Source organism: Colius striatus, chromosome 4 (assembly GCF_028858725.1).
Source record: "Colius striatus isolate bColStr4 chromosome 4, bColStr4.1.hap1, whole genome shotgun sequence".
Classification (NCBI taxonomy): Eukaryota; Metazoa; Chordata; class Aves; order Coliiformes; family Coliidae; genus Colius; species Colius striatus.
Genome location: NC_084762.1, coordinates 82,963,408 through 82,982,422, shown reverse-complemented (window position 1 = coordinate 82,982,422; position 19,015 = coordinate 82,963,408). Strand labels below are relative to the sequence as shown.

General features: G+C 44.0%; 1 protein-coding gene across 1 annotated transcript in view; it reads left to right on the top strand.

Annotated features, from left to right (window-relative positions):
* Positions 1 to 19,015, top strand: part of EXT1 (exostosin glycosyltransferase 1) — a 177,364-nt gene that overhangs the window by 133,284 nt on the left and 25,065 nt on the right. The window lies entirely within an intron of this gene.

The following is a 19,015-nucleotide window of genomic DNA, read 5'->3' as shown; positions in this document are numbered from 1 at the left end:
CGTTGTCTAGTGCTTGTCCTTTCTCTGATCTCCCAGAAGTTCCTGGCTTCAATTATATTTAGAGACAATTAGTTTCATGTCTTAATTATAAACTGTGGCTTAAAAAAATTAAAATCTTGTAGCACTTTAAATCCATCTTCTTTTTATTGGCTGTTCTTATTGTATAGCTGAAAACAAATGGGAGTGCCAAGTCTCCTGCTTGCCGTTTTGCATTCCCCATCAGACTGGCTCTGCTCTGCTCCCTGCTCTTGAACACTTGCTTGCTTTTTGGGAAACTGTTTCTGCTCCCTCTCATTAGCCATCTTTGGACTCAGCCCAGATTCTCTTATGGGAGCATTCAGGGCTGCCTGTGCAGTGCCACTCATATCGTACCACTGAGCTCTAATGGACCTTTCCTCCTTCTTCATCCTATTGCTTTTATATTTTCCTTGCCCTCCTTACTGTGGTTATACATCTCGCTATTCATCTAGTCACCTGCAGAGTCGGTCTCTGACCATGCAGGTCACCCCCTTTTCCAGGTCAGCACATGCTCAAAGTAAACACTTTAAAAATTAAATATAAGGAGTTGGGGGCAGGTGGAGCACTTCTGCCTCCTTAAGTACTTGCCTTAAATATTGCTGCTAAAAATGAGTGGAGAAAAACATGAAAAGTTTACTATTAAAATTGATGGTGTGCCCCGAGCGGTAAGGGTTTCATTCTTCCCTGACTTTCTGGGAAAAATCACCCACCTCCAGAATAGCTAATAAGTTCTAACCAAGAGTGCTGCCAGCACTGTGGATGCCCACTGAGACCATCCCAACTCACCTGTCCAACCCCATGGGAGTGCCGTGCCCTCCAGGGTCCCAGCCCCTTTGCTGGGACTCAGCACTGCCGCTGATGGATTCCTTCCACTCCTCCAGCAGCTGCAACCACGAGCACCTGGTTTGTGGAGCCTACTGTGAGCACAGAGCCCTGGTGGCTGGTGGCATGGGAACCCACTTGGATGCTTCTCATAGCCTGGGGTTTGCAGCACCCAGACATCTGACTGCTGTTCCTAGCTCAGCCGCTGACTGCTCTGCTCTGCTCTGCGATGGGGGGAACGTCCCTTATTTTTTAATGCATTACAGATACAGTTGTACATGCATACACCTAGAACTATAACTTGGTCTTAATTGACCATGGTGCAACTGGAGTGTATTGAACTATGATTAAAAAACTAAGTTGCTTGTGAAGCAAAGAAAGCAGCTGTTTGGTTTTAATGTCTTCAAGAAGGAACTCTGTGTCCAGTGTATACAAAGTATTTTTGTTTGTGCTATTGCTGTATAATAAAATACCTGGAGAGTTAGTAACTAGGGAACGGGTTTCTTTGTGTTTGTTGTTGTTGGATAGTTTTTACTGAGCACAACAGCACATCTCCTGTCCTTTCAAGAAGGTCAAGTGGAGCTGTGACTGGTCCACGCAATGGTGAATGATACAATCTCTCCAGGAGCTGGCAGAATTGAAACCAGCTGTCATATTTTGTACCCACACAGCTATTGAGTTGGGGGATGGGAGTGGAACAGAAAAGCAAGGAGCAATTTAATGCAGCAATCAAGAACAAGGCATCAGCTTTTTCATTTGGATTCGCTTTGCACGAGCATCTTCAATTAGAACTTGAGACTTCCCAGCCCAAGGTGCTACTGTGGAGGAGCAAGGCTGGCAGAGGCACTGGTGTGATTCTCAACAACAAAGGAGCTGTGGTATCTCTTGGTCTGGGAGAAGAGTTCTGCCAGCTCTGGTGGTGGATTATTTGTATGTTTAAATTCTGTTGCAAGTTAAATGGACATGGAAGCCTCTCAGGATATTCCTGTTTCCAAACTAGGTGTAGCGGTTTGGTGTTGCAACTATATTAACCACAGGTTTACACCAAACATGGAAAAACAATTCAGAAATAGGAAAATACAAACACATTTTCTCATTAGGGCATATAAGTATGTGCTGACTATAGTACAAAGACAATTTTGATTCCATTTGTGTAACCTTTGGTATTTTAATGAAGTCCTGTTCCTGTGTACAGCGTATGGTTCACTGTCAGATAGTTTAACACTAAGAAAATCTGCCTTGAATAAATTAGAATATATTTGCAAATTAATTGGTTAATTAGATTTTAGACATCTCTTGAGGACAGGAGAGAAACAGATGTGTGCAAAAGCCACACAGATAGTTTGGGGATGAGTGTTTCTTGTAGGGTTTTATCACTCAGTTTTGTGAAAAACAGCCTTCCACGAGTGCCAAAGATTAAAAGAACCTCGGCTTTAAATGCAGAACTTTTAACTCCAATTTCTGTAGTGCTGCTGATTTTTTTCTGGGGCATGGGCAGAGCCATTTGGACCTGTTAGCCGAATGACTGCACTCAGAATAGGCAAGGTACCTCTTGAGCTGATTTTTTTCTGACAACTAAAAGTATCCGTGAAGTCGTCTGGAAATCCTTTGAGCTAAACAGTGGCAGATCAGCAGAGAGATGCCAGGTGGCATTGTGATGAAATCAGGCAACTCATAAGAAGAAGCAGATCTAAGACGGAGCCCAAGATTTAGAAGAATGGTCACCGAAGAAGGAAAACTGACAGGGCAGGTTTTTTTCTCAGCTACGTCGGTGTAAATCCAGAGCAACTCCACTGAGATTCACACCAGAGTAACTGAGAGCAGAATCTGGCCAACATCATCCACCTGACCTCAGGAGAGGGCTCGGATGGGGAATTGCTCATATACCTTCTTACAAACTTTTTGCACCTAATTTTTGGAGGTGTGAATTCAATTTTTCTCGGTTTGGGGACATGGTACAATCATACATTAACCATGGTACATTCATACAGTAACCACCAATTTGCTTTCACCGATTGGTAAAAGTAAATAGAGATTCTGCTACCAAAATGTGCACTTGTGTATTTGATATTAACTAAGATCCCTTCAGGAACAAACTCTAATTAAATCTTGTTTGGAAATTGAAGGAGTTCAAATTTTAGGGACTAGAGTTGCTCTAGAAACTGAGTGGGAAAGGATTTTCAGCTTAAAAACAGTGCAACAGCTCCCTGCAACATGAGCTGATCCAAAGAGCAGCAGACTTGAGTAAGTGACAGTACTTGCATCTGTTTTTCACCTCTGCTGAAACAGTCCTGCAAGCTAAGCCCTAATCAAAGACATTGATCAGTCCCTATTGGAAGACAGCTGGTGATCACATTACTTATCAGTTTTATCTCTGGGATCCTGTTTTGGGTGTGTTCAGAATCATTTGGCAAAAGCCTCATCGTTAAAAGCAATATTTGCAGTGTACAGTAAGACAAGAGCTCATTTGCGTGCGTCATCGATCATTTCACAAACAGTCCTCAGGCTAGGCGCTAAACTCACCGTGTACTGGCTGCTCAGGGTCACAATACAGACGTCAGAGGCAGAAACGTTTTTTCCTGCTGGCGTAACCTCTGTTAGGCACTGCGACCCTGATGCTGCTGGGAAGAGCCTTCAAGTCATGTTCTTCCTGTGACCTTGGTGTGTTTTTCTAAGCAGGGGACAGAGCAAAGTAAAAGCCCTGTTGCTGTTAATGTGTGAAAACTACAGCCGGATTTTTTAAACTCCAGAGGCTGAAGCTCTGGGGCTGAGGTTACAGGAGACTCACACTGCTTCACTGTGTCCCCAGCCAGCCCTCTGGGTACAGCCTCCTTATATCCTTGGCCCATGACTCTTGTCAGCAGCCACACGCCTTTGCACAGCTTTTAGCAGAGCAATTGCAGAGACCTGCAAAAACCTGGCTGTATTCACCTGGATGCACTAATTTGTTAGTGTCTGGGCTGGCCCCTGAGGGCAGGGGGGCTGGCCCATGCAGTGGGAGAGCCTGGCAAGGCAGGACTGTGCCCCTAGCCTGCTGCCCTGTGCCTTGGGCACCCAGCCACTGCCAGGTCCCAGCCAACCTTCAGGGGTGTCTCTGCTGGGCGCTTGGCCTTTCAAATCCCACTTAACCCCACAGCCCAGCTCTCCCTTCTCAGGCAAGGAGCGCCTGTTCCCACGCAGCGTCTGTCTGTCTCCTTGAGCCTACTCCCTTCTGACCTCAACACTTCTTTCCTCCCCTGTGAAGCAGGGGTTACTGAGTTCTTCACTGCTTGGAAATCAAATTGGATGAGACAGGTAGCAGCTTTCAGTGGGATCTGGTTTACATTACTGGGGAACCAGCACCACCTAACCCCACCTGAGACCCTGTGGAGCAGCATATCCTCTGGTCCAGCTGAAGCTGCCCTTTTCTTCACACGTAGCCCACGCAAATTAGTTATGTTCCTGCAAATGAGTTCAGATGTAGGTGCATTAAGACCTGAGGCTAAGAGACTGCTGGTTTGCAGCTGTGATGAATACAAACAGCTACAGAGGATGTACACGGACGATTCCCTGCAGCATTCATCTAAACACACGGTGATTCAGTAACTGTGTGTGCTGGTGTCCTTGGGCAAAATGAATTTGCACATTTGTCAGGAGACTGAGATTTGAAGAGAGACCCAAAAATTACCAGTCACAATAAAATTCACAGAGCAACGGGTTAACATTATCTGCCATAACTTCTCTATGGGCTTTTGTCAAATCTCTCATTCAAGCAGTGTTTGCTGAGGCTTTTGACATTTGTGGCAGCGCTGGGACAGACAGTAAGGTCATGTGTCACTTTAAAGGCTTAATTTTTTCCAAATTCCTCACAAAACTGAAGCTGAAAGCTCTCTCATGAATTTATTGGGGAATCTGCTGAGGTTGCAATTACGTTATCCTTCAAAACTCCAAGGAAAAGGTCGATGCAGAACCACACTGAACCTGTCAGGCCTTAAAGGCAGAAGGGGGTGAGAGACACAGCGAGCGAGGCGAGGTCCGAGGCTGCTTGGTGCTGGCTGAGCAGAGCTGGGACACACCTGTGGAAACCACAGCCAGCTCGCAGTGCTGAGGTGTGGGCAAGGCACAAACCACACAGCTCCTCGCTTGGTCAGGTTTCTGCTGAAGATGTATTTACTCAGCAGAGCGAGAAAACCCAAAGCAGAGGAAGATATAAACCAAGAAAACTGTATTTCTGAGCTGTGACTGCAGCACTCAGACCTTTTCCCCCTCTGAATGCAGACTAACCTGGGGGACGATAAAACAGGCAAGGAGCTGCCTTCAAATTTATTTCTTCTTCTTTCTCCATTTCTGCAAATCTCCCATACCAGAATATTAATGAGTGATGAAAAACTAGCTTTAAACAGGACTGCTCCCTGCAGAAGATAATAAACACCAATGTTGCCAACTAAATTATAGAGAACTTTGTACATTTCATGGAAAAAACAGCTGCATTGCTAGACAGAGATCATAAACCTTTGAAAGGTGGAGGGAGGACAAAGCAAAATACTCTGCAGAAGGAAAATGCGATTGTGGTAATGACTTTGCTAATCCGTAGGCTTCCAGTTTTATCCATTCATGTTTCCAGTAGCTGCAGATGAACTCGGGAGGGTTTCAGTAATCCATTAAAAAAGAGAATTTTAAAATTTCCACCTATAACAACCATTTGTTGATTTGGGGTTTTATTTTCCCCTTCCATGCTAACTTATGAATGCCTCTATTAAGTTTACCAGAATGCTAATCAAAGAGTGGCTCTTTTTACATATGTTCAGGATGATCATCCATGTGGAAGAGTCTTATGAAGAGTTTTATAGAAGTGAAACCTTTAAGGTCTAGGAGATTTGTAGAAGTACAATACTGATCTCTGTACAACAATGGGTACCTCTTAAACTGTCCCGTAGCAAAAGTCCTGAAGGTTGTTATTGGGTGTAATCTGTTACTGTTTAGTCTTACAGAATTTATTGGAACTAGTGATGCAACGTAAGTAGTGCCATGGTTGCACATCTGAAGATACTGCCTCTTTTTGTGTCCCCATGCCTTTCAGTACTAATCTAACTGGATGAAGTTTGCACAATGGAATATTGGAGGTAGAGGTTTTGTGCTCAGGATGATCAGAAAGCACCAGACACTAGTAGCTTTTACAGAAAATGGAAGGCCAGATGGGCCAGGAGATTACTGTGTCTGATCTCCTGCATGCTGCAGCCCATCCCTTGTCACCCGCCTTACGCCTGCGCTCCATCCAGTAAAGTGGACTGGGGTATAGCTCCAGTAGAGCACTCGCTTCCCATTTCAGGAGGTCACTTCACGGAGGAGCCACCATCCCTCCTGGCTGTTTCATTCAGTGGTTAAAATACCTTTAGTGCCAACGTGTTGGTACAGATTTCTATTGATGTTTGTTTCACTTTTAACTTCCACCTCTTGACTCTTGTTGTGCCCTTTTTCAGCAGGTTGAAGAACTCTCGGTTCCTTTTCTTTTTCTCCCTGTAGAGCCACTTATGTGCTGTAATCAAGTCGCTTCTTCCACTTCTCTCTGATAAGCTAAACAAGCTGAGGTCTTGAAGTCTCTCTCGGAAGGGTATTTACTATATCCCTTAACTTTTCAGTTCCTTTTCTCTAGCTTCAATTATTTAGCACCTTTCTAAAGTGTGGGGGTATTAGCACTGGATGTTTTCTGGTATCTACCTCACCGACTCTGGGTGCACAGGGACAATTTCTTCTCTGTGTGTACAAAGTGATTGATGTGTCTAAGGATTCATTTGCTCTTCTCTAACAGCCTTGAGCTTCTTGTCCACAGTGACCCTGTAATCCTTTACAGAATTGCTCCTTTCTAAGGTAAAAAGTCTTGTTTCAGATGCCAAGCACTAGAGAGGATCTCGGTTTACTGCATTTTGTAGTCGTTTAAGCAGTATGTAAAAGATGTCTATGCTTCAAAAAAACTGTTCCAGGTCTGCACCTCTTTAGCCTCCGATGTTGGCAGAAATTGCTGATTCTTCTTCCACGTGATTTGAGGCACTGCTGTAAGGAAACGCCTGTATCACAGCCCATCTGGAGTCTGAGAGAGGAAGCTAGGGGGGAACAGCTGGTCGGAAGTTTGCAGAGAGAGCTCGCCATCTCATTTATACCCCTCAGGGACATGGCACACAAAACTCAGACTCAACTGGGAACTGCACAGCCTGCTCTCCTGCCAGTGCAAGGTGCTGCAGTTACGGGTTATAAGAGGTAGGAAGCTAAAGTTCCTCTGGTGCAGAAGCCTTTGTACCTGCCCTGTGTTTACCACTGGAAGGTCAAAAAAAAAATTCAGTATTTTAAAACTAATATAAAAATGAACATACCTATATGGAAAGCAGGCCACATTGTACTGCGTCATCACAGGGCCTGTCTTACAGTCAACATCATTCCCCTCCATCTGTTGGCTGTTAGCACTTGGCCAAAGAGCTGTGGTTCCTACGACTAATCTGATCGCTGCTGGCATCCCCTTGTACACCCTTTTGTCTGGACAGTCACGTTTTTCCTTGGCAATTTGCAAAGTGCACGAGATCACAGGTTTATCTCTGTTCTGTATGGCGATGCCTTTCCCCTTCCATTTGTCCTTGTGCCCAAATTGCTGGAGGAGGTATAAAAAGGCAGTGCAGGGGAGGGAGCAGATAATCAAAGGCTTTTTTGCCAGACAATGCCAGTCTGGCTCTGCACACTTCCCAGTGGGGCTGCAGGAGATGCCTGGCTATATGGGGTCAGGGCTGAGGCTGGTGGACCTGCTCTCAGGTATAAGTGTGGTATAGGTGTGCTCCAACTATGAGTGGCAGAGCAAAATTGTGTATACACTTGGGAGTTCCCTGTCCTGCAACCCCACAGTTCATTCTAAGTGTTTCAGTGTCTGGCAGAAGGCAGGAGAAGGCGCCACCATACACCCAACTTGACCTGTGCCTCCCGTTAGAGTTCTGGCTACAAAACCTGTAACCTTAAAATTTCCTTGCTAAGGTATAAAATTTCTCATGAGTTATAGCTTTCTTCAGAGTGGAGGCTTCTCCCTCCAAAAGAGAGGGTCCTTTCAAGCCTGCACAACTTTATAAATAATTCTGAGACAACCAAATTTGTTGGTTTCTTTAAAGAAACATAATTATTTTAAAATGACAAACTGGTCCCTTTGTTGATAAATGTTTTATATCCTTGCTGCTATGCCTGAATAGTTTGTGTAAATAATATATTAGCTCGCTGACGTAGCAGGGCAGGAATGACAAAAAAATGAAACAGATGATTCTGTGCAGGGCTGAGTGCCGGGAGCAGGAGTGGGTGTCAATAGGGACCAAGAAACGCCATCTTTTAGGGTTGGTCACGACATGCCTGGCACTGCGGTGATGCATTAGGCTACAGGTGCAAGCAGTCAGGCATTTCCCATCAGCAGGTACATGGTTTCCCTGGGACTCTTAGGAGCAAAATGAAAAGCGGCACTCAGAATTGCGATACGCTCTGGTTTAGATAGTGCTCGGCATTTACACTTGCAGACTGGTTTTCAAAAGACTTGCTTTGCATGCTCAAGAAGAGCTCTCCATCAAAATGAGGTTTTTGATTTGCTTTGGTTGGTTATTCCTCTAACTTTGCTCTCCAAATGGGCCCAAATGGGATATGCACATGCATCAGTGGTTTCCAGATGAAAGTCCGTTGTAAGTAGTGCAGAAGTGTGTGCACATGTAAGCGTGCATGAATGCAAATGTGCTTTTGGGGTTTTTTAGACCACAATTTTGCATGCTCTGGCTAGGACCCAAAAGTTCCATGGGCAATTGTAAAACCATAGAAAGGCTGGATTGGAAGGGACCTTCAAAGATTTAGTCCAACTCTGCTCTGAGCAGGGACATCTTTCACTAAACCAACCTGACCTTGAACTCTTCCAATGATGAGGCATCCACAACTTCTCTGGGCAACCTGTTTCAGTGTCTCACAACCCCTAATGTAAAAAATATCTGTCATATCTAATCTAAATATTTTCATTTGAAACCTTTACTCCTTGTCTCTTTGAAAGTGGGTAAGACACTCTCCAGCCCTACTGAATGGAATACAGACACCCTGGTCTGGTGTAATGTCAGCTGAAGACTGGAGTGGCCTAACCAACTCTATAAAAGGTAAAAAACACCTAACAAAAAAACAACTACAATTCTAAACTTAATGGCGTGCAGCTCAAGTTTTCCCCTGGGTCAGAAGGAGAGGCAAACTGAAGCAAACTTGGCGATGCAGAGGAGCGGTGCTCTTGTTCTAGCTGCCTTTTACGCTGAGAAGAGCAAAAACCAGAAAACTTTGGTTTTACTATAGTCAGCAGAAGTGAGCGAGCACAGAGAAGGAGCAGATCTGTGGAGTGACAGATCCCATTTTACCTGGCCACTCTTACAGCGCACAGTCCTAGTTCTCAACCTGCCCATGGGGTGGCCTGATTTAGCTTTATGTTAACAAAACTGAGGACAGGAATGGGAGGCATCACTGGAAAACAATTATCAGGGCATTCTTATATTTCTTCCTGCTATTCCCCTTTTCTCTCTGTTAGAAAATTTGAATTATTTTAATACTCACTGTTGACTGCAATAGGGAAAAATGTTTCAGTTTCCTGCCCATGCAGAGTTCACACTCCCACACTGCTCTATTGCAGAAAGTTAGTCCTCATTAAGTGCAGAAGATCAGCACCCACTTCCAGCTAGTGGAAAGCCACCCTGGACTGTAACAGTGTGGTAGGATTTCACCCTAAAGTTCAGTGCTACAAAATGGAAACCATGTGATTACGATTCTTCTGCACGCCCTGGCTTTGTGCTCTACTCCTGTTTTTGAGGTAGCTTTGTCTCATTTCTAGAAAGGAAAATATTTGAGATCCTGAGGTGAAGCTAAATATAAGAACAATGAAAATACGGAAGTATGTAGATCTGTTGTGGTGCTAACAGTCCTGGGGACTAAGCTGCAGCTGACTTCTTATGAGTAAAAATAAATCACTGTTTCATTTGAAGTTGTCCCATGGATTCACTGAACTAGTTTTTCCTCCAAGCATGGTGACATTTTGGGTCAGCATGCCTAGACAACATGAGGCTCTGCCAGCAGTTCCTGTGTAAAGTCCCTCTCTACTTTTTTTTTGGAAACAAATCCAGTCATTCATAGAAATGAACTCTTGCATAATTAGAGCCAGTATTGCACATCATCTTTGCTTTCCATTTTTAGATGTTGCGTCTGGAGGACTATAACTTTTAAAGATGCCAACAAGCCACTTAGGAGCTCGATAGCCGTAATGGGGAAATCTGTGGAGCTGAATAGAAAATGATAAGCTTCTAAGGACTATTCTAAATCGTTTGGTAAAGAGCTCAGCCAGACATTCAAAGCCAGAATAGAAACGATAACCCCTTCTAATTTAATCTTCAGGGGTTTGTATTTTCCCTACTATCCTGCTGAAGTCCCAGTCATACAGGCAGCTTAACAGAGAGGATGGTGTTCTTTATGCCAGCATCCTTTGGACTCTGCTGAGTTCAGTTATTGAGCTATGGTATAAATGGGTGCAGAGCACAGATTTTATTGATGTTTTACCATCCAGGGCTTTGTAATCAACCATTTATCATCCCAGGTTAGTCAAAACAATCGGTAGCCTCAGATACTGAAGAGTGAAACTAGAAAACTAATCCTCTTCAGCATTTTTTAACTTCAAGTTTTCAATAAGGAGCTATTTAAAAATAATTAAGAAAGATTTGGAGGCTTTTTTTGACAGGCAGAGGAGAGTCTTTGGCTTCATAGTCAGCAGATGTAGACAGGTGAGAGATCTCTCACAATAAGTCCTTTATTTCTCCACACTCTGAGAGTATGTCCTGTAATCTCAAAATTAGAGTGGGTGGCAGATGAGCTACAATTTGTTTCTTTGTTCAGAAAACACATTATGGATTTTTCTTTGTTTGAATCTTAAATCCAAACAGGTGCTTTAATAACTGAAATCCAGTAGTATGCTCCTTTGGTTTTGGGATTTTTTTTGGTTGCTGTGGTTTTTTTTAAGTTAGAGAATAAGTCAATAAGAAAACTGGCTTTTAGTGGGAAATTATCCCAAAGCTGTTCACAACTGGACTGCCACAACATGTGAGATTGATTAGTAGGACCCCATGAGGCTATTTAGGATAAGCATTTGACAATTATTTAGGATAAGTCTTGTTCAACATCTTCATTAATGACCTGGATGAAATGACAGAGTGTACTCTCAGCAAGTTGGCTGATGACACCAAACTGGGAGGACTGGCTGGTTCCCCAGAAGGCTGTGCTGCCATTCAGTGGGATCTCGACCAGCTTGAGAGTTGGGCAGAGAGGAACCTCATGAGATTCAACAAGGACAAGTGCAGAGTCCTGCACCTGGGAAGGAATAATCCCATGCACCAGTACAGGCTGGGGATTGACCTGCTAGAGAGCAGCTCTGCAGAGAGAGACCTGGGAGTCCTGGTTGATAACAAACTAAACATGAGCCAACAATATGCCCTTGTGGCCAAGAAGGCCAATGGCATCCTGGGATGCATCAGGAAGAGTGTGGCCAGCAGGTCAAGGGAGGTTCTGCTCCCCCTCTGCTCTGCCCTGGTGAGGCCTCATCTGCAGTACTGTGTCCAGTTCTAGGCTCCTCAGCTCAAGAGGGACAGGGAAGTGCTGGAGAGAGTCCAGCACAGGGCCACCAAGATGATCAGGGAACTGGAACATCTTTCATATGAGGAAAGGCTGCGGGACCTGGGCTGTTTAGTCTGGAGAAGAGGAGACTGAGGGAGAGTCAAATATCAGGAGACTGATATTTGTCACATTTACAAATATCTAAAGGGTGGGTGTCAGGAGGTTGGGACATCCCTTTTTTCTACAGTAGCTAGCAACAGGACAAGGGGTAATGGGATGAAGCTGGAACACAAAAAGTTCCACTTATAGATAAGAAAAAACTATTTCACTGTTGAGATGACAGAGCAGTGGAACAGGCTGCCCAGGAAAGGTGTGGAGTCTCCCTCTTGGAGGTCTTCAAGACCCTCCTGGACATGTTCCTATGTGACCTGATCTAGGAATTTATTGTTAGAAGACTCATGTTAGAAAGAGCCTACCTGAACCACTGGATCATCTTAGCAGGTTGATCTCATCTTTACCTTGTGAGGGTCCAGTAACTTGATGGGCAATAAATGCCAGACGATACATTTCAGGCAAAGAGGATTCATTTATGTCACTTCAGAAGGGGTGCTGGGGAAGATGGGTCCTCATAAAATCTTACCCCGTGGCTGTGTGCGTGTGTGTTTATGTGCGTGCATCCACACATGCAAGCATCCGCGTTTTCAGTGCTCTCCCACCAACCAAGAGAGTGTTGAATTCACAACATGCGATGCTGTGTTTACATTCCTCAGAAGACACTTTTGCTTCCTCATGGACTTTTCTTATTCAGGCATGTTGTGAATTTTCTTGCTGCCAGCACAGTGAGGTGCTGCTGTGAAACAGGCGCTCAAAGAGGACTTCAAAGCCCAAGAGCCAGCATTCGGGTTTAGAAGAAGAGCTACACAGTGCTATAGCAGGTTGCTGGTAACTGGAGCGTAACACTGCCTAGAGAGGCACCTCGGCAATGTTTGCCTCTGACACGCTACTTACAGACCCTGTCTGGCACACCTGTTAAATAAGCAGTTATCTTTAAACGTCAAATGAGACCACATTTGCTACTGCGTAAGACTACTTGTTCTGGGTGGTGTAACTGCCACACTGGGAGCCAGCTGGATGGTATTTGGCAGTCTAAATGTTGTGTGTGCTTTACATGCACCATATAGATTTACAGGGCATTCTGTGTAAATATTTAGATACAAATCATTAGAGCATTTTTATTTGCTAGAATGTACATTGACTTTAATGGCTCCTGTATACAAATGTTTCTGTGCATAATATCAAAATGAACTGAGTCCAACTGGACTTTAATGACGATATAAATTTCAGTGGTTGCTGTCCTTCTTAACTGTAACAAAGTTCCTTTAGCGGTGTATTAAAATGAAAACCCTACTTCCCTGTTTTCCTTTGTTAATCTAATCTTCTAAATGAAAAGAGGATACTGGCATGGAAAGGGGAAAACAGCTATACATGGACATTAGTTGCTGAATGTTTGCAGTTTCATTTCCATTGCCAGGCCTAGAAGAGTCATGCAGGATTTCCCTTAATTTAGCAGCATTTTGAGATTGGGCTCATGCTTATAGCTGTGCTTGGCTATTACCTGTGTGCTGAAATCACTGTTCACACACACTGCTGCTGTGCCTACGCTGTAGCATCCCCTGGAGTCCCACAGCCAGGGCAGCATGGCAGCGGCAGCCATGGTAATGAACCAGGCTGGAAGAAGGACTCCAATGGCTGCTTTTCAGCACTTGGCAAGAAAATCCTTTTTATGTTAGTTTCAAGGTCGTCAGATATCATTATAGCCAAGTATTAAAAATTTCAAAGAAAGGAGGCAGTGTGTTTGATTTATAGAATAATTATCTAGCTTTAGCTCTAACTTGGCTTTGGCAATGGTTTTGCAAGCACTTGAAAATTAAATCCATTTTTTATGGCACTACAAGGTATTATCTCACAGCAAATGATAATTAAACACCTGTGAAATCAATTAGCCCTTTAAGCGGGGGGAAAAAAAAAAAAGTTTTCCAATTATGCTTTTGCACCTCCAAACTTTCTAATTCCAGAACCAGAGCTTGCAGAGGGAGGTAAGCTGCCAGCCAGTAGCCTGTTAACCAGCCTAAGGTCCCCCCAAAACACGGCGCAGGCATGAATCCAGAGGCGACGGCACCCGTCCAAAGAGGACGCGGCAGCCTTTCGAGCTCAGCCTTGGGCAGCTATCGGTCTGATGCACAGCTGAGCTGTCAGCTTCTCTACAAAGACAGTTACTCACTCAATGTTTTCAATGCCAAGTTTTATTTGACAGTTTATTTAAAAGCCAACATACCTTAATGGAAACCAAGGAACGAGACGCTGCAAGTGACAAAGTGGGTTTCTTTTCAGGCAAGATCTCCAGCCAGTCATTCAGAGCCATCTGCATTAAGCATTCACATGTGGAAAACTGGCTGATCGGTTAATAGCTGAAACTGGAAAGCTAGGAGACATTCTGCCAGTTAGGTGTTTAATATCTGTCTTTATTGTAGCACTTGAACTGATGCAGAGCCTTTTGGAAGATTCAGGGTGTGTTTGTGGGCTTGCAAGTTCAGGAAGGGGAGCCTTGGACATAGTTGGTTAAATGCCATTGCGATTTTTGGCTCAGGAAAGAAAAAAAAAACAGTTCTAATCCCATCTGACATCTATGGCAGTATGTGCTGATACTCCCTGCCAAAGATGAGCTCCAGCATCTTCCAAAAGATGGATTATGTGTGACACGGTTAAAATATGTACTACTGGGTTAAACTGGGTATTTGTTTTGAGTTCTGCTCCTCTATTTCCACCTGAATTTTAATAGCCATAACATACAGCTGGTTTTTAGTGAGTACTGTGTCACCAGAGAGGAAAGAGGCAGGTGAGAACGCTGGGGTTAGCATTCCCAATGGCTGTCTACCTGCTGGAGAAGCCACCAGTCATCTGTATCTCAAGTTTTCCATCTATGAAATGGAAATGGTGACGGTATCCTCTATCAGCGTTCAGAGGATTAGATAAGAAAATATGGAGACTGCTTTGTGATTCCTACATGACAGGTGACATATCGCTGGATAAAGTATGATAATCATTACATCTGGGTAGCTGGACATATCTGCTAGTCTAAACAGCCAACATCTCCTTAGACTTCAGTCAGTGGTGATGACATTGTGGCTTTGGAAAAAAAATAGTTTATATTAAAATTGGTAGTGAAAATGTTTCCCAGGCTAGTTTATAATCTCTTAAGTGCAGTGACATGGGGAAATGCTTAAGCTGTAAGAAGGAATGTATGGCATGGCTGATTAGTCACTGCAGAGCCTCTGCAGCCTGCCTGGGCTCCTTGGGATAATGGTGAACCAGGAATCCCAAGCAGCCCTCTAATCCATGTGCTGATTGACAAGGTCGGCACATCAGAAGGAAAAAGGCGGGGGGGAAGGGATGGAGAAAGGCAGAAGCAATGTGTTGGCTCGAGAAGTTTAAATGGTAAGAGCATTTGGCTGAGCAGCATTTCTCCTTCAGATAATTGCCCATACAGCATTACAGCGCCTGATAGATGGGGACAAACATGTTTTCTCAGCTATGGGTGGTAGCAAGGAGGGGATATTTCAATTAAAGTGTGAATAAATTAGAATTGATTACAAATAGAGCTATTTGTTTATGCTGCCTAAAAAGGTATTAGCTGTGAACAAGGTGCGCTTAATCATTACGGAAGCCTGAAAGTTAATAAACCACACTGCTGATCCTTACAGAGAGATGCCAGCTTTGGGTTAAATCTGTAGCTATTTTAGTTTTAAAGCCTCAACTGTCATTTTAAAGGCATATGCATTTTGGATTTTAACATGTTTGAATGATGCAGCTGAGGCCCAGGCCAAGCCGACCCTAAAATTGGCAGTAAAATGTTACCTCTGTGCAAGCGTGCAGAAGGAATACAGGAATATGAGCAATAGGCATGTGCCCCCTCTCCCTGGTAGTCTTCTAACAGGGAAGCCGGGAGCTTTCTGGAAAGAAACACACTCTGAACAAAGCAGAGGACTCCTCTCAACACTTTCCTGCAGTAAATGCTGGGGAAGATTAACTGGCAGCAGGAGAGGGAGAGGAGAGGGAGAGGAGAGGAGAGGAGAGGAGAGGAGAGGAGAGGAGAGGAGAGGAGAGGAGAGGAGAGGAGAGGAGAGGAGAGGAGAGGAGAGGAGAGGAGAGGAGAGGAGAGGAGAGGAGAGGAGAGGAGAGGAGAGGAGAGGAGAGGAGAGGAGAGGAGAGGAGAGGGGTCAGGAGTGTGATACTGAAGCAGCACAAGTAAGGAAGTGCCCGCTGGCCACTTGTGCAGTGCCTTGTGGTGCTGGTCCTCACTCTGACTACTCATTTGCAAGTGGAGCTTGAAGAGCCTCTGTATCAGGGTAAAAACAGAGCACCTGGCAAGGCAGGTAGTGCTGAGCTGTCCCCACAAGCTGTCCATGGCAGCTCCAGGTTTGCAGAAGCCACAGCTCTGCAAGCTGGGAGGCTGTGACAAATAGTCCTGCCATTGCCAGGTGTTATTGGCTGATGGAAATAAGTAGCTCCTAAAACAGCTGTAACTCCCATCACCAGGGAAGAAGAAGAAGAGGCTCTGGAAGAACCTCTTCTAAACACTTGACTATTTTCTCTGTAACTTAAGGCCCCTCTGGCAGTTGTGAGCAGGGTTACAATACTTCATTGCCTCCCTGAGGTCTTGTTGAGATTAGTCAGTGAAGATGGTGGGGAAATCAAGCCTGTTGTCAATGCAATACTGGTATTTGCAATAGATGCCAGGCACTTAATGTATGAGTGTCCTGCTGTAGCTTGAGAGGGTGTTCCTGGATGTCTGTGCCAGCTTCAGTTTTTCTCCTGGACAAGTGAAGGAGAAATTTCAAGTCTAGTAAAGATTTAACTCAAGATACCTACCTTTAATCATAAAGGTTATCTGACTGGCTTCAACTGAAAGCATTTCAAGTCAGAGTCGAGGGAAGTGCAGAGATGCTTTCAGGTAAGACATGTATGCTTCCTATGTGGAAAAAAATCCCAGTCATACATAAGCAATTTTTCCTCCACAGCAAAATACTGGTAAGTCTCAAATGTCCCACTGTGTGTGTGGTTCCTGTGGGGCTGAATGGGAAGGAGTCTGAAAGTGAGGGCTGCACTGACACCTTCTGTCCCCATCATGGCTTGTGGGCTGGAGCTTCATTCACCAGGTGATGTTTTTGTGGCCAAGGTCTCCTCTGAATGCTGCCTGGCAGTCTGAGAAAAACATGAAATGTTCTCAGTTGCAAATTCAACTGTGAAGTACTATTTGGTACGTGCAAAGGATTTCCTCGGCAAGCAGTGCTTCAAATTAAAAAGCTATGGTTGCAGCTCAACAGAGATGTTTATGTATTTGTGGCTGGCTACATGTGTTGTGTGAAAAGTGTTTCTGAATTCATATTTAAACATATTTAAACATACTGGGCTGTCTCCTGCCTTTCAGCTAAAGCAGGTTGCCCCCATTGCTCTGCCTGCTACCCATGCACTAGTAGGAGTAAAATTAGCTCCTTGTATTTAAGGATTTCAAATAGTTGTGTGATCCTGGAGAGGTCACTGAGGGTGATTAAACAGGAAGTTTGCACTGTGCTCAAAGATCCTGTCAACTCACCTTAAAACATTTGGGTTGAAATTGCAGGGAAATTTGTTCACGAGAAGAATCTTTGGTGCAATTCATTTGCTGCAGCAGCGCTCAATGGATATTGCTTTGCTCTGGGTCTTCTCCTATTGTGTTTGTGGGTTCTCCTTGAAGTGAGTGGAAATTTTGTACCCATACATCAAGGTTAGGATGAGACTCTCTGCGTACAAATGATGTAGATAAATTGCTTGATGACCATGAACCATGCTATTTCCGAGCCCAGCAATAAATCACACAGTAGGCTTTAAAAGGCACAAATGGGAGCTAGACACTAACTGTTTTCCATATGGGAAATGGTCAACAAAAATCTTTTGGGATTTTTTTTTCCTCTGTGTAAATCTATCCTAATATCAGCAAATTAGATATGAAAGGAAAAGTGCCCAGCACAAGGCACCGTTGGCATATGGAGGACTCACCTGTGCCGCCCTCATTCTCTGCTTTTCTTTGTGTTCTGGTTCTGCCATCAACATTTTGTGGATATTGTTGCATTCCTGGGTATTAGCAGGATGTTACATTTTTAGCTAGCTAATGATGGGGGCCGTCTGACTGGCATATTCTAGCCCTACGGGGTATTCTATTTTTGGTATTTATTAACATTTCCTGTCATACAATATACAGTGAGAGTGACGAGCCTCAGACCTCTTAGCATGTAAAAAAAGGCAACTATTTTTATTTTTTTTGGTATTCCAGTTTTCCCCCATGTGCTGTGTCACCGCTGGCTGACACAGCTGGGATATGGCTGCCAATCAATATCCCACACAGGGAAGAAGAAATTGCTGCCACTCAGATGGAATGTGTGTATATGTACTTTACCAAAGTTGAGATTTAAAAAAAAAAAACAACAGTGCTTTGAAGTCTGTTTTGTAGTTTTAATTAATGCAACCAGGGTTTTTATTTTACTCTCAGTGGAGATAATCTTAATCCATTCACAGTGACCTTTTCTTGTGCAAATTAGCTGTACATGCTTGTTTAAGCAAATGGGCCTTTGCAAGATGTCTTTTCCTAAAGATGGAGCTTATAATTGAAAATTGGCTTAGTCCCATCTGTCTGGCCTGTGTGAGAACACAAATGGAGATCCGGACTTTTTTATATATAAAATATAATCATACACATATGTGTATAGATGCACATATACACGCACACCAAAAAGTTTGCTCTGCCTGCAGGCTATGGTTAAATTAGATTATTAGTGTTGGAAAATTTCAGTGCCACAAGTTACTGTCAAAATAGCGTCTGTTTGCAGAGCCCGGGACACTCTGCAGAGCGGGAGGGTGTTTAATCTGGATCTTTTTGTCTCAGGCGAGGCTGGTGCCATTCACAGTTTCAGGGGTTTGCCAGAAGTACGGTTAGCTAATAACAGACTGGAAACTCTTAGGATTTGATGTGTGGTTTTGGTGAATGGTTTTGAGGTGGTTGATGGAATCGGGGGAAAATCCCCCATGAGCATCTATAAGCACTTAAAGCTTCAATTTGGAGGAGCAGGAGTCACTGCAGCCATGTGGTTAATTGCCAAAATTTGGCAGTTTATCCCTCTCACCACACTTGACAATAACCACCAAGTGAGTCTTTGTAACCCCTCAGTCCCCTTCTTAGTGCCTGCTTGATAAGGGAAGCTTTCTTTGGCACTGTTTGAAAATTTTTTGCCTCGTACAAACCTCTTGCACAGAAATGAACACAGTTGTGCATGACTTTGACTACACCTGAATAGAAATCAGAGTCAGAGAAGTGCCACAGCAGCGCTTTGGGTATCAAAAGATTTAAAGTAAGTTTGTTGTTAGAACTCGTGTGCGTCTGTTTACACAGAAATGGTTGATTGTTGCGAAGGCAGAAATGATTTCCTTCCTTCTCAGTTTCCTTACCACTCTCCCCAGCTGTCTCTCG